At 47.9% G+C, this 14560-nt stretch overlaps 1 protein-coding gene across 2 annotated transcripts in view; it reads right to left on the reverse strand.

Annotated features, from left to right (window-relative positions):
• SFXN1 (sideroflexin 1) overlaps positions 1-12711 on the reverse strand; it is a 50371-nt gene extending 37660 nt beyond the window's left edge. For both annotated transcript variants that reach the window (XM_055536570.1, XM_055536571.1), the window contains exon 1: positions 12564-12711. The gene's annotated coding sequence lies outside the window, so the exon portion shown is untranslated. The remainder of the gene's footprint in view (positions 1-12563) is intronic.
• Between the last annotated feature and the right edge of the window lie 1849 nt (positions 12712-14560).

Consider the following 14560-nt stretch of genomic DNA (forward strand, 5'->3'; position numbering starts at 1 on the left):
CTGGGGGGAAGAAAAGCAAAAAGTTGAAAATCACTGTAAGGTAAGGTAAGTCACTTCAGTGGTGTCTGACTCTGTGCGACCCCATAGACGGCAGCCCACCAGGCTCTCCCGTCCCTGGGATTCTCCAGGCATGAACACTGGAGTGGGTTGCCATTTCCTTCTCCAATGCATGAAAGTGAAAAGTGAAAGTGAAGTAGCTCAGTTGTGTCCGACTCTTAGCGAAAATCACTGTAGGAGACAATAAAATGAAGATCTCTGCGATAACTCATAAAGGTACAGAAGGTCTCACGCTGTTTTTCACTCCAGCTCCCTGAGGGAGCCTGAGCCCGTCTGATTGGTGTGTCTTAAATTGTGTGATGAAAGTCCTGCTTGGTTTGTTCCCATTTCCAATCCGCTGTCATGAGCCAATGCTTTCGTAAACTAGATTGAAAATAAATTTTGAAAAAGGTTGGACACAAAAAAGTCCCAATTTTATTATTGATCAGCAGATATTAACATAATAGAACTCTAACACGGTTTTATGGAAGTTTCTCAGCACTTCCAATTTCTGTGCTTTTTCCAGTATGGATCTATAACACACAGTTCACACTGGCTTTGCCTCAGGATCATAATTGAATTTCTACTTATGCATACAGGTCACAGTTTGTTTCTACAGTTATACTTTCTATGCTGTAATAATTAAACCAGATAATCTGGTCAAACTCACTCCTATTTCTGAATGGACCATTATAAGGTATAGTTCCTATACTCTACACTGCAGTAGGTCACAGATTAAATACAGAAGAAATTCTTGCCAAGACCAGACTTACAGGTTTCTTCTTTTTTTAAAGTCTAGAAAATTCTGCTACCTTTAGTATTCACTGACTGGGCATCCACCATGTGACAGATTCTTGGGATAAATTAGTGAACAAAGACAAAAATTCCTGCCTTGTTGGAGCTGACGTGGGATGGTGGGAATAGAAGGGGAGCCAGACAATAAAAACACAAAGGTAAACCAAGTGTCAAATATATAAGAAGGTAATAGGTGGTTTGGGGAAAAATCAGAATAGGAACCATCATGAGGAGTGTGTTTTGAACCAGGGAGGTCAGGGCAGGCCTCACTGAGAAAATAACAGTGGAGTAAGATGGGAGGGAAGAGATGAACTGAAGCATGCAGGCACTGGGGGAACGGCATTCCAGGGAGTAGGAACAGACACGGCAAAGACCCTGAGGCAGATGTCTTCCAAGAACAGCAAGAAGGTGTGCAGCTGGGCTGGAGAGAGGAAGAGGGAGACAGGAGATGAGGGGTCTGAGAGGCATGGGGAGGGGGTTAAGTTGGAATAGGATTGTTTGGTGCCTTGTGGCCACTGTGAGGCCTCTGCATTTTACCCTGAGGGAAACGGGAGTCACTGGTGGGTTCCAGACAGAGGACTAAATTATCTGACTTATAATTTAAAAGGACCTCTCTAGCTGCTATGTGGAGAATGCAGTGGGGTGATAAGAACAGACGTAGGAAGAGTCACTGTGAGGCTCCTGCAGGCATCCAGAGGAGGGCTGATGGTGGAACAGGTGGCAGCAGGGAGCTGTCAAGAAGCGCTGATGTTCTGGGTATGCTGTTGATGGAGCCAACGGGATTTCCTGATAACTTGGACAGGGGGTGGGACAGAATAAAAAGGCATGACTCCTAAGGTAATCTGGATGGAAGAGGAGCAGATGTTAGGGAGAAAACAGCAAGTTCAGCTTTGGACGAATGAAGTTTGTAATGCTTAGGGGCCTTCTAAGTGGAGATGTCCAGGAGGCAGTTGAAAATGAGAGTCTGGAGTTCAGAGGAGAGGTTTTGTCTACAGATACTCATCTGGGAGCTATAAGCACAGAGACTACAGAAACTCATGCAATGGGAGATCAACAGGGACGTGAATGTAAAAAGAGAAGGAACCCAAGGCCTCAGATGTTAAGAGGTCGGGAAAGACTAAGTCACAGCAAAAGAGGCTGCGACAGGGTGACAGTGGGTAGGAGCTCAGCAGTGCACTGTCCTGGAGGACAGGGGAAGTGAGTCTACCAGTTGTCCCGCTGCCCAAAAGGAAGATGCCCCTGGCTGTCTCTACCTTGGGCCAGTAAGGAGGTGGAGACAAGTCCCAAAGGGTCATCAGGGGAGTGAGAACACTGCAAGCTGGTTATCTTGACAAATTCTAAAAAGGATAAGCAATGGTGGTGGCAAGCAGGGAGTGGAAACAGCACATTAACGGCCCTGCCCTGGGGCCCTATTATTCCTGCAAAGCCACCAGTACAGACTCCTGTACTGTACTGTACTGTACTCCTGTTCATGGCTCCTAACCAGCAGAACAGACATCACCTGAAGAGCTTCTGAAAAAGACAAACACTGTCAGCCTTCTGGAGACTCAGACCCAGGAGGTCTAGCACAAGGCCCGGCAGGTGCTTCTGCAGGCGCTCTGGGCCTGGGCCTCCGGCTCTCCAGGCACCAGGCTGCGCCTCTGCATGAGGCTGGGAGCTGTTTTCTCACAGCCCTGAGCGGGCTGCCATGCTCCGCCATGGGTATCTGACACTGATGTCTTATAAAATTGTGTACCAAGTCATCCTTCTTCCCTGTAAAGTCTAATTCTCACTGTCACTATTTCCCCTCTACACTTAATATATATAACAGCAACAACAACAAAAAGTTAATATAGCTTTAAGAGAATTCTCATTGTTAACGACAAATCAACCTCTGATTTGTTAAATATGGGGCAAACTTAAGGTCACATTACTGAAAACATGATCTGGTTTTATAACACGGTACTTCATAAAAAATGTTCTAATTGGATAAGAGCTAGAGAGGATCTTAAAAATGATGCCCTCAATGTGCCCATCATACAGGAAACAGAGGCACAGAGTGGGAAATAACTGCCCAGGGTGTGCCCCTGGTGCTGGCGGCAGAAGGAAGTGGGCAGAGGCCCAAAGCTGGACGGGACTCTCAGGTGCTGGTCGGCCAGTTCATTCTCTCTTCTCTATTACTCCTTCAGCTATCCCCCGCCCTCAAATCACAGCAGTTAATGTCTGCACAGAATGGCTGTCTTTAAGGCCCTTCTTTTTCCCCTTAAATAAAAACAGGTCTACTCATACCATGAAGCTCCAAGCTACGCTAACCCTATGGTGCCCACAGTATACAGGAGAAGACTGCTGTGGAGGCCTCAGAAAGTCTCTTTTTTTTAAAGTTGAAGTATAGTTGATTTACAACGCTGAATTAGTTTCTGATGTACAGCAAAGTGACTCAGATATGTATCAATATATGTATGTATCTGTATGTATATTCTTTTTCAGATTCTTTCCCATATAGATTCTTATAAGATATTGAATACAGTTCCCTGTGCTGTATAGTAAGATCTTGTTGTTTATTTTATATATAGTAGTGTATACAAAGTCTCTTCTTTAACAGGCAAAGGAAAAAGAGACGGATAGGGAAAGGAACTCCAACAGTTTTGGAGTGTCTATTGCATACAAGGAACAGGGCTGTGCACTTGCCTGAGAGTTCAAGCCCCTACTGTGTACCAGTGAAAGAATATTCTATGTCAGTGTCCACAACACTGTGCTTTAGGCATATTATGCACAACTCGCAGAGGAGGAGAGTAAGATTCTCAGAAGTTGCTCGTAGCTATCCAGCAAGGGAGGAAGCAGGCTTATCATCAGACGCCAGGCCTAGCCTGCCAAAAGCCCAACACTGAAAGCTCATGCCACCCACTCTGTACAGACTGTGGCAGGCAGAACCATGGCCCCCCAGAGATGCCCGTCCCCAACCTCCAGACTCTGACTGTGTGACCTTATGTGGCGAAGGGACTTTGCTGGTATAATTAAGTCAAAGCTCTTAAGACTAGCAAACTCCCTTGGATGATTCAGGTGGGCCTGATCACAACAAGGGTCCTTGTGAGAGAAAGAGGAAGGTAGGAAAGTAGAGTCAGAGAAGCAGATGTGACAAGGGACAAACAGAGCTTGGTGTGAGGCAGGGTCAGGAGCCCAGCGAGGGGCACGGCCTCTGGAAGCTACCAAGAGCAGGGACAGAGAGTCTCCCTTGGAGCCTCCAGAGGCAACACAGAACCAGTCTAGCCTTCTGACCTCCAGAAAGATAAGCTAATATATGGTTGTTTTAGGGTAAGATTTAGTTGTGTTAAGGTACTACATTTGTAGCAATATGCTAAGAAGCATTAGGCTATAACACTGCACTCTTTTTACTACTTAAAAGGATGTGATTTTGTAAATAAGTTCATTTAGGAAAAAACTTATGGTCACTAAAGGGGAAAGGTGGGGGTCGGGGGAGGGATAAATTAGGGATTTGTGAGTAATATCTACACATGATATAAAATACATCCAGTGGCTCAGCAGTAAAGAATCTGCCTGCAATGCAGGAGATGCAGGACACTCAGGTTCGATCCCTGGGTTGGGAAGATCTCCTGGAGAAGGGCATGACAACCCACTCCAGTATTCTTGCCTGGAGAATCCCATGGGCAGAGGAGCCTGGCGGGCCTCAGTCCACAGTGTCACAAAGAGGTGGACATGACTGAAGCATCTGAGCACACACACACACGCATATAAAACAGGCACACGACAAGGACCTATTGTATATATATGTATATGTGTGTGTATATATATATACATACTTGAATAGTTTTGCTGTACACCTGAAACTAACACAGCACTTTATATCAACTAAACTTCAGTAACAACAAATAAATAAAACTATTTAAAAAGGATTTTCATACAACTCTGTACTGGTGTAAGACATACCGACTAAACTTGAGAGCTTGTCCCTGCCCCCACCAATTTCAAAACCATAAAGGTGAATCAGAAATGCCATATGAACATTCTTACAAAGAAAGCTGATCTCAAATCAGATAAAATTTTAATTATTAACTACGACTCCCACGATCTAATTGGACAAGCATTTTCTTGCACCAACCTTCAAGTGCAGGAACAGTTTATACTTTTTTCCCACTCTAAATAAAATCAGATCAGATCAGATCAGTCGCTCAGTCGTGTCCGACTCTTTGCGACCCCATGAATCACAGCACGCCAGGCCTCCCCGTCTATCACCAACTCCCAGAGTTCACCCAGACTCACGTCCATCGAGTCAGTGATGCCATCCAGCCATCTCATCCTCTGTCGTCCCCTTCTCCTCCTGCCCCCAATCCCTCCCAGCTTCAGAGTCTTTTCCAATGAGTCAACTCTTCGCATGAGGTGGCCAAACTACTGGAGTTTCAACTTTAGCATCATTCCTTCCAAAGAAATCCCAGGGCTGATCTCCTTCAGAATGGACTGGTTGGATCTCCTTGCAGTCCAAGGGACTCTCAAGAGTCTTCTCCAACACCACAGTTCAAAAGCATCAATTCTTCAGCGCTCAGTCTTCTTCACAGTCCAACTCTCACATCCATACACGACCACAGGAAAAACCATAGCCTTGACTAGACGAACCTTTGTTGGCAAAGTAATGTCTCTGCTTTTCAATATGCTATCTAGGTTGGTCATAACTTTCCTTCCAAGGAGTAAGCATCTTTTAATTTCATGGCTGCAGTCACCATCTGCAGTGATTTGGGAGCCCAAAAAAATCAAGTCTGCCACTGTTTCCACTGTTTCCCCATCTATTTCCCATGAAGTGATGGGACCGGATGCCATGATCTTCATTTTCTGAATGTTGAGCTTTAAGCCAACTTTTTCACTCTCCACTTTCACTTTCATCAAGAGGCTTTTTAGTTCCTCTTCACTTTCTGCCATAAGGGTGGTGTCATCTGCATATCTGAGGTTATTGAGATTTCTCCCGGCAATCTTGATTCCAGCTTGTGTTTCTTCCAGTCCAGCATTTCTCATGATGTACTGTGCATAGAAGTTAAATAAGCAGGGTGACAATATACAGCCTTGACGTACTCCTTTTCCTATTTGGAACCAGTCTGTTGTTCCATGTCCAGTTCTAACTGTTGCTTCCTGATCTGCATACAGATTTCTCAAGAGCCAGGTCAGGTGGTCTGGTATTCCCATCTCTTTCAGAATTTTCTACAGTTTATTGTGATCCACAGAGTCAAAGGCTTTGGCATAGGCAATAAAGCAGAAATAGATGTTTTTCTGAAACTCTCTTACTTTTTCCATGATCCAGCGAATGTTGGCAATTTGATCTCTGGTTCCTCTGCCTTTTCTAAAACCAGCTTGAACATCAGGGAGTTCACGGTTCACATATTGGTGAAGCCTGGCTTGGAGAATTTTAAGCATTACTTTACTAGCGTGTGAGATGAGTGCAACTGTGCAGTAGTTTGAGCATTGTTTGACATTGCCTTTCTTTGGGATTGGAATGAAAACTGACCTTTTCCAGTCCTGTGGCCACTGCTGAGTTTTCCAAATTTGCTGGCATATTGAGTGCAGCACTTTCACAGCATCATCTTTCAGGATTTGGAATAGCTCAACTAAATAAAATAACCCGTTTCTATAAATAAGAGTTCAGTTTGAAAACAAAACAAACGTAATTTATTTCTTATTTTATACTAAAACTGTGGGACAGTGGACAAGGCGCCACTGCCCTGGCTCACTTGTCTCCCCAGCTGTAGACCCAGGAGAAGCTCTGAGCCTCTGCCCGAAGTGCAGGGGGCCAAGGTGGGGGCTCCTGCCCCAGGAGCTGCCTTGGGGGGCAAAGCACCCCATGGCCTTGACTGCTGTGCGGGGTCCCTGGGCACAGCAGTTTTCCACCCGCCTCGTTGCTGAAGCTTGGCAGGCCTGGACACCTGGTCCTGCAGCATCGTGGGCGCCCACTGACTGCCAGGGTCTGCACTTAGGGGTCATCCGGCCCGCACACCTGGTGCCAGCTTGTGGGCTGGGCAGTGGGGCTGCCTGCCCAGGGCACCATCATGGATAGGAAGCGAAGGCCCCAGTGGTAGGGGTAGGTTTATGGTTGATGGTGTGCTTTAAGCATAAAGTCTGGTTTATGCATGAAAAGCACAGCCATACCCCTGCTTACAGTCCCTGAACTTCCCTCCCTCTCTCCCCGTCGAGGCTGACTTTGGTCAAAGATCAGACACTTTTCCAGAGCGTTTTGAGCACAGCTGCTGATGTGGCTCTCACAGTGCTTCCTGACAATGGACGGTGAGAACACTAGAGCCAGTGCTTCTCGAGCAGGAATTTACTCCGAGGAGACAGGGAGGCATTTCTCTGGACAGCCTTGTGACGGCACTGGGCACCACGAGGATGAGGGTGAAGCTGTGTGTGCATGCCGAGTCACTTCAGTCATGGCGGACTCCGTGCCACCCACGGACTGCAGTCCACCAGGTCCCTCCGTCCCTGGGATTCTCCGGGCAAGAACACTGGAGTGGGTTGCCATGCCCTCTGCCAGGGGATCTTCCCCACCCAAGGATCAGACCCAGGTCTCTTACACCATCTGCATTGACAGGTGGGTTCTTTACCACTGGTGCCACCTGGGAAGCCCGGTGATGAAGCCACAGTGGTGCTGGTTTAGTTGCGCAGTCGTGTCTGACTCTTGCGACCCCCTGGACTGTAGCCTGCCAGGCTCCTCTGTCCCTGGGATTCTCCAGGCAAGAACACTGGAGTGGGTTGCCGTGCCCTCCTCCAGGAGATCTTCCCAACTCAGGGATCGAACCAGGGTCTCCTGCATTGCAGGCAGATTCTTTATGGACTAAGCTACGAGGGAAGCCCAGAACAAAATTAATTTGTACATTCAGTATGGACTCCCTGGAGAAGGAAATGGCAACCCACTTCAGCATTCTTGCCTGGGAAACCTCATGGTTGGAGGAGCCTGATAGGTTAGTCCATGGGGTCGCAAAGAGTTGGACACGACTGAGCAACTTAACTATCACTGTCCCCGTCTGTCAGCATGTCCTCTCCTGCACCCCATGCTGGCTTGGCCTTGGATTTGGAAAGACCCGATACACAGTGAATAGACTGAAAAGCAAACACATTCTAATGACTACAGCCTAAATTTCCCCAAACGTACGTACAGACACCCTTCCCATACAGAGCTTGTTTCGGATGGACATCACCCACCTCCGCTGAAGTCTTCAACTAACTTATCAACCTTACTGATGACTTCGATATGAATGACTTGTAGGAGATGCCAGTTCGATCCCTGGGTTGGGAAGATCCCCTGGCGGGGGAAATGGCAACCCATTCCAGTATTCTTTCCTGGGAAATCTCATGGACAGAGGAGTCTGGTGGGCCACAGTCCATGGGGTCGCAAAGAGTCAGACATAACTTAGTGACTAAACCACCATCACCCTATGACTAGCTAAGTTTGGGAAACACTATGTGGTAAAGAATATAAAACTTCTGAGTAAACATTAATAACCAAATGCTCTTCCAATCAAGGGAAGGTTTTTACCTTCTTTCTGGGGAAGTATAAATATTTAGATGACTCCATGGCCATCCACACTAGTTGCTGGCTGGGTCCTGTGAGGAAAAACCCTTACTCTGCGTTCTGGTTCCGAGTATCCATCCTGACGACCAACCCGCAGAATGAGAACTGGACTTGAACCACTGCAGTGTGGGTTAGAGTCTTGATTCTGTCACTTCCGTTCTAAGCATGTCACTGGGTGACTCACTCTGCCTCTCTGAGCCTCAACTTTCTCATCTTGAAGATGGAGATGAGGGTTGGCTAACATAGAGTTGAAAGGATTATAAAATGGAGGTGTACAGGAGGGCTTTATTGAGCCTTAGTAAATGCGAAGGGACAGACAAATGTCGGATCGTCACTGACACGCTGTTCTCCATGCATGGACTCTCCTGTCCTCACGTGCTGAAGTCTTGTCCATAAACACAGTGGCCGCTGCTGTGGTGGGACAAGCGCTTGGCTGCCTGAACTGCCTGAGGATGATCAGAAACACCTGAGAAAAACACTTTTCTCCTAAGATAAGCTTTATTTCAAAATTCGAGTTACATGCCAAGAAAACGCTTAACTACTGTGGAAAAAAAAAAAAAAAGAAGAAGAATTTACTTCACAGAAAACAAATTATCAGGAAATGTGCTCTCCCAAGGACTTGGGAAAAGACCTTTAACCCTGGCCAAAGATTAACAATGATAATTATTAAACTGGAAGCTTACTGTTAGTTGAGATAACTGCATTTGAAAAAGCTGGGAAGGAATCTGGTTGCCCTTGGTTTACTTGGTTAGGGCCAGAGAAAGCGACATAACCTATCCCAGGCCCCGGAGCGGGACGTGGCTGAGAGCCCACTGTGTGCCAGACAGCGGGCTTTCCACATGTTGCTGCTGCTGCTAAGTCGCTTCAGTCGTGTCCTACTCTGTGCGACCCCATAGACAGCAGCCCACCAGGCTCCCCCGTCCCTGGGATTCTCCAGGCAAGAACACTGGAGTGGGTTGCCATTTCCTTCTCCAATGCATGAAAGTGAAAAGGGAAAGTGAAGCCGCTCAGTCGTGTCCTACTCTTAGCGACCGCATGGACGGCAGCCCACCAGGCTCCCCCATCCCTGGGATTCTCCAGGCAAGAATACTGGAGCGGGTTGCCATTTCCTTCTCCAATGCATGAAAGTGAAAAGTGAAAGTGAAGTCGCTCAGTTGTACTAGACAGCTAAATTCTCACTTCAGCTCTTTAAGAAATTTCCCCCTATTTTGTAAAGCTACTCAGCGAAACCAAGTGTCATGCCCAAGATGGCATGTCCACCTGCTTGGCTTCCCTGGTGGCTCAGATGGTAAAGAATCTGCCAGCAATGCAGGAGACCCAGGCTGGATCACTGGGCTGGGAAGACCCCCTGGAGGAAGAAAAATGGCAGCCCGCTCCAGTGTTCCTGCCTGGAGAATTCCATGGACAGAGGAGCCTGGTGGGCTACAGTCCACGGGGCTGCAAACAGTCGGACACGACTGAGCAACTAACACTTTCTTTCACTCTGGACCCTTGTGAGGCCAAAAGTGATGTGTGTGGCAACAGTAATAACATTTATTCAAGGAGCACATTTCCTAATTTGGCTTTGAGATGGTTGTTAGCACACAGCATTCCTTTGTTACGGGTGTGGCCACTCGGGATATCAGTTTATAGAACACAAAGTTGAATCCTGTGCTGAGAAGCAGATTCTTTCGAATCCCAGCATGACTTTCTGTTGCATACCTTTCTCTGTTTCAGGGACACGTCTGCATGAAGACATAGGGCCCGTGTAGAATCAAGAAGCTACGGGGGAATGACTGCCGTCTGTCTGTCTCCCTGCCAGCATTCCTGCCCCCCACTTCCCAGTTCACAGGGAGGATCCTATTCTTAGCTGAACTTTCAAACACACAGGTGGCAATATAATCATTGTTCACATTTCGATGGTCCTCAAGATCACCTTTGAGTTTCTTAATCAATTTCTTATGATGAGTGAAGTTCTTATCCATTTTTTAAAAAAAATTCTGGCTTATACTAGAGACAATAGTGTCCGCCTGTGAAAATAATAAAATGCTCCCAAACTCTAGTACTTTGGACATACCAAGTTGCATATTTTACCACCTACTTTAAAGAATCAAGTCACAGATTATATATATCGTCTATTTCACAAAGTAATAGTTAACCAAAAACTTGATAACTTTGAACTTTGTATAATTAACTGAGTGTAGGTTTGATTTCTATTCTGACAATAAGTTCTCAAGTCGAGGCCATCTTCAGCCTTTAAAAAACGACTGCCTGCTGATTGCTTACCTTTAACCTCAAACAAAAGGTTCTTCCATTCACTATCATACTACAATCGAATGCACCTAAGCACTGCTTAATGGGTTAGAGGCTATTCTTCATTCCAAGGCATCAGAGAACTGAGGAGCTGTATGACGCATCTGTTCCAAGGGTCACGGATGCTCCAGCTGCCCTCTGGGCTTCCTTCTATACCCATCCACATGGGATTTCGTAAAACTTCTACAGACTATTAAAAGCGTTCTAAATATTTTCCTGATTCTGAATTATAGCTACAGCTTTTTCTCTGACAACCGCAACTCAGGTATCAACACTTTCCTGAAAGTCCATGGGACTTTAAATGCTTGCACACTCAGCTGAACCCTTGAATACAGACTTAGAACAATTATATGAGAGCTGGAGAGAAACTGATATACCCACCTCTCCAAACACCATCATTTTTTACAAACCAGACACCCACAGTCCTCAGGGGAGAAAGGAGCTGCTTGAGGTCCCAGAAACTCCTGGTGGAGCCTCATTGTCCCAGATTCCCTCTCATCTTATATGCCTCTTATATGACAAGTCAGTCTTACATGGCAAGTCCAAGTTCAGCACCACAAGAGTGGCAAAGCTTCCTTATTCACTTGCATATCCATCTCACACCTATTACAAGGCCTGAAACATAGAAGCAGCTCAACAAACTGGGGATGGGCACAGGAAGAGAAAAGCTAGAGGTATGCAAGGAAAAAATCTAGACAATGAGGCAGAAGAGAGATTACAACTTTGAGATAAGTACAAACAAAATGCCATGGGGGTTCAGAAGGCAGTGGCTCATGGAGTGATTCAGTGTCCAAGCTCTGAAGTCACCCATGCTAAGCTTTTTTTCCCATGCTAAGCTTTTTCATTCAGGCATTCAACAGATATTCAGTGAGGGTCTACCTGGTGCAGAGGACAGACAGATGAGCAAGAAAAACAGAGGTCCTGACCACAAGCAGAGAATCAAACAGGGAAGCCAATAGTTTGTTTCAACTGGTGACAGATTCTCTTATGGAAAAACCAAAGCGGTAATGTAACAAAAGATATGTGCAGGAGGAGACAATGTCAAACAAGGCAGCCAAGTTTGGAAAGCATCTTTGAGGAAGTAACATTTAAGCTGAGACTACAGAGGACCCACTGTGTGACCTTAGGCAGGATACACAACCTCTCTGAGATGCAGTTTCCTTTCTCATCTGGATTAGGAAGGCAAGGCCAAGTACCTCATGGGGCTGCAGGAATGTAATGTAAAAATGCATGGACCTGGATCACCTGTACACACTTAGACACTGTGGCTACTGTCATTCTCGGAAGGTTAGAGACCCGTGACAAGTGCGAAAGCTCAGGAGGTCAGCACTGAGATGCAAGCTCTGAGCAGGACCACCACTGTTTCCATCACCTGCCTGTCTCTTCCCTACTAGATGGCTCGTTCCAGGGCTGGAGCCCGCTCTGCGCCAGGAGCCACGAGCTGGGGGCGCGGGGGTCGGTGCCACCCGGCCACCTGCACTCGCCCGCACCCGTCCCCGCGGCAGCCATCTTGGTGCCCTCCCCGCGGCGGGTTTCGGCACGCGGCCCCGAGGACGGCGTGGCAGGGCGCGTGCAGGCGTGGATGCATGAACCCCCTTCCGTGCCCGGGGACACGCTCCACCGCAGGGCTCCGGGCGGAGCTCGGGGGAGGTCAGGTTGCAGAAGGTGGGGAGCTCAGGCAGCGGGACGGCAGGTGGGGTTTCCAAGGTGCAGGGACCCCCTGGCCCGGGGAGTCCTGGGCAGGCCGAGGGGGTTTTTGATTTCCCAGCCGGGGTGTAGGGGGGTCGCCCAGCAGCCGCCCGCGGGCGCGCGCCCCAGCCCCAGCCCCAGCCCGCGCCCGTCCGCCCGGGTCCCTGCGCGTTTCCCACCCACTGCACCCAGGCCCGCGACTCACCGCTACCCACTGGCTACAGCCTGCTCAGCTCTCAGAACCTGCTCTGCGCCGCCTCCGCCGCCACCGGAAGCGCTTCTCCCGCCACGGCGGCCCCGCGCGCCGCCGTCGCCGCCTCCCGGAGCGCGTTCCCGTGCGCAGCCACGAGGCCAGGAGGCCCGGACGCACCCTCGCTGTCACTGCGCTCTGGGCGCAGCCTCCGCCTGATCCGGGAGCGGAACCGCTGTGCCCGCGCGTTTGCTTCTGAGTCCATCAGGAACTCCCAAGTTCATCCTCGCGGCGGTGCGGGGCTCTGCTCAGGCCAGTGCCTCCGCTTCCATTTTGGTTTCCAGGAGACCGCTTCCTTTACTTGATCATTTCCCGGTTACCAGCATCTTCTTGCTCATCTTCTCACTCACCCATCTTCTCATTAGTTGGTAAAGAATCCGCCTGCAATGCAGGAGACCCCGGTTGGATTCTTGGATCCGGAAGATCCTCTGGAGAAGGGATACGCTACCCACTCCAGTATTCTTGGGCTTCCTTTGTGGCTCAGCGGGTAAAGAATCCACCCGCAATGCGGGAGACCTGGGTTCAGTCCCTGGGTTGGGAAGATCCCCTGGAGAAGGGAAAGGCTACCCACTCCGCCCCCTTTAGTTGATCATTTCCCAGTTACCAGCATTGTCTCAGTCACATTCATTAAAGCCACTGTTTCCCAAAGTGTGGAATCTGGCACGGAGGCGACAAAGCGATTTGCCATGGTGCCAGGGCCATGACCTGATTTATGTCTTCACAAAACTCACCCCGCTGCTGTGGAGGAGGTGACGTGGAGGCAGAGAGGCCGGTAGGCAGGCGACTTTGGCTAATCAGGGGAGAGATGATCGTGGCTTGGACCAAGTTGGTTATGGTGAGAAGTACTGGATTCTGGGTATATTTTGGAGACAGATGAAATCTAATAAATGGTGAATTTACATTATTTAGCGGATAGGAATATTCCATTTTTAAAGTCGTAAATTCTCCCCCAAATCAGCCTAAAAATTGAATGCACTTCCAAACAAAATTCTGACTACTCTGGTGCATATAAGGGTGTGGCGTATAACTTGACAAGGTGACTGTAAAAATGAATATGGAAAAATAAAAAGCCAAAAATAGCCAAAGCAAGTTTGAAGCAAAAGAGCAAGGTGGAGTAGCTTGTCCTGTGAACACAGAAGGTTGTGTGTTTGCGCAGGCGTCAACAAATAGTGGGCCAAATAGAGGTACCAGACATGAGCCCTGCGCATAGAGAAACCTGCTGCTAGCTGCGTCCCAGGTGAAGGCGAGCCAGTGTCTGGGCTTCCCTGTGGCTCAGTTGGTAAAGAATCCGCCTGCAATGCAGCAGGGCCCGGTTCAGTTTCTGGGTGGGCAAGATCCTCTGGAGAAGGGATAGGCTACCCACTCCAGTCTTCTGGCCTGGAGAATTCATTCCATGGACGTATAGTCCATGGGGTCGCAAAGAGTCGGACAGGACTGAGCGATTTTCACTTTCAGGTGAAGGGGAAGGTTAAATATCCATTAAATGCTGCTGAGGCAATTGAATCCCTACCTTAAACCATCTATGAAAGTGAGCTCCACACAGTTTAAAGACCCAAATACGAAAAACAAAACTCCCAGAATTTTAGAAGACGATATAGGAGGGTACCTTTATGACCCGGAAATAAAGGGGGCATGCTTAAATAAACACAAAATAGATGGACTATTGGCTTCTCAGGTGGTGTAGTGGTAAAGAATCCATCTGCAATGCTGGAGATGTGGGTTTGATCCCTGGATCTGGAAGATCCCCTGGAGGAAGAAATGGCAAACCAAACCAGCATGCTTGCCTGGATAATCCCATGGACAGAGAAGCCTGGCAGGCTACGGTTCATAGGTTCTCAAAGGGTCAGACACGACTGAGTGACTGAGCATACATGCATGAATGGAATATAAAGGGAAGATTAAAAAATTAAACCTCATTAAACAATTCATGTAGTCCATAATAAAAGGGAAAG

Source organism: Bubalus kerabau, chromosome 10 (assembly GCF_029407905.1).
Source record: "Bubalus kerabau isolate K-KA32 ecotype Philippines breed swamp buffalo chromosome 10, PCC_UOA_SB_1v2, whole genome shotgun sequence".
NCBI classification, from domain to species: domain Eukaryota; kingdom Metazoa; phylum Chordata; class Mammalia; order Artiodactyla; family Bovidae; genus Bubalus; species Bubalus kerabau.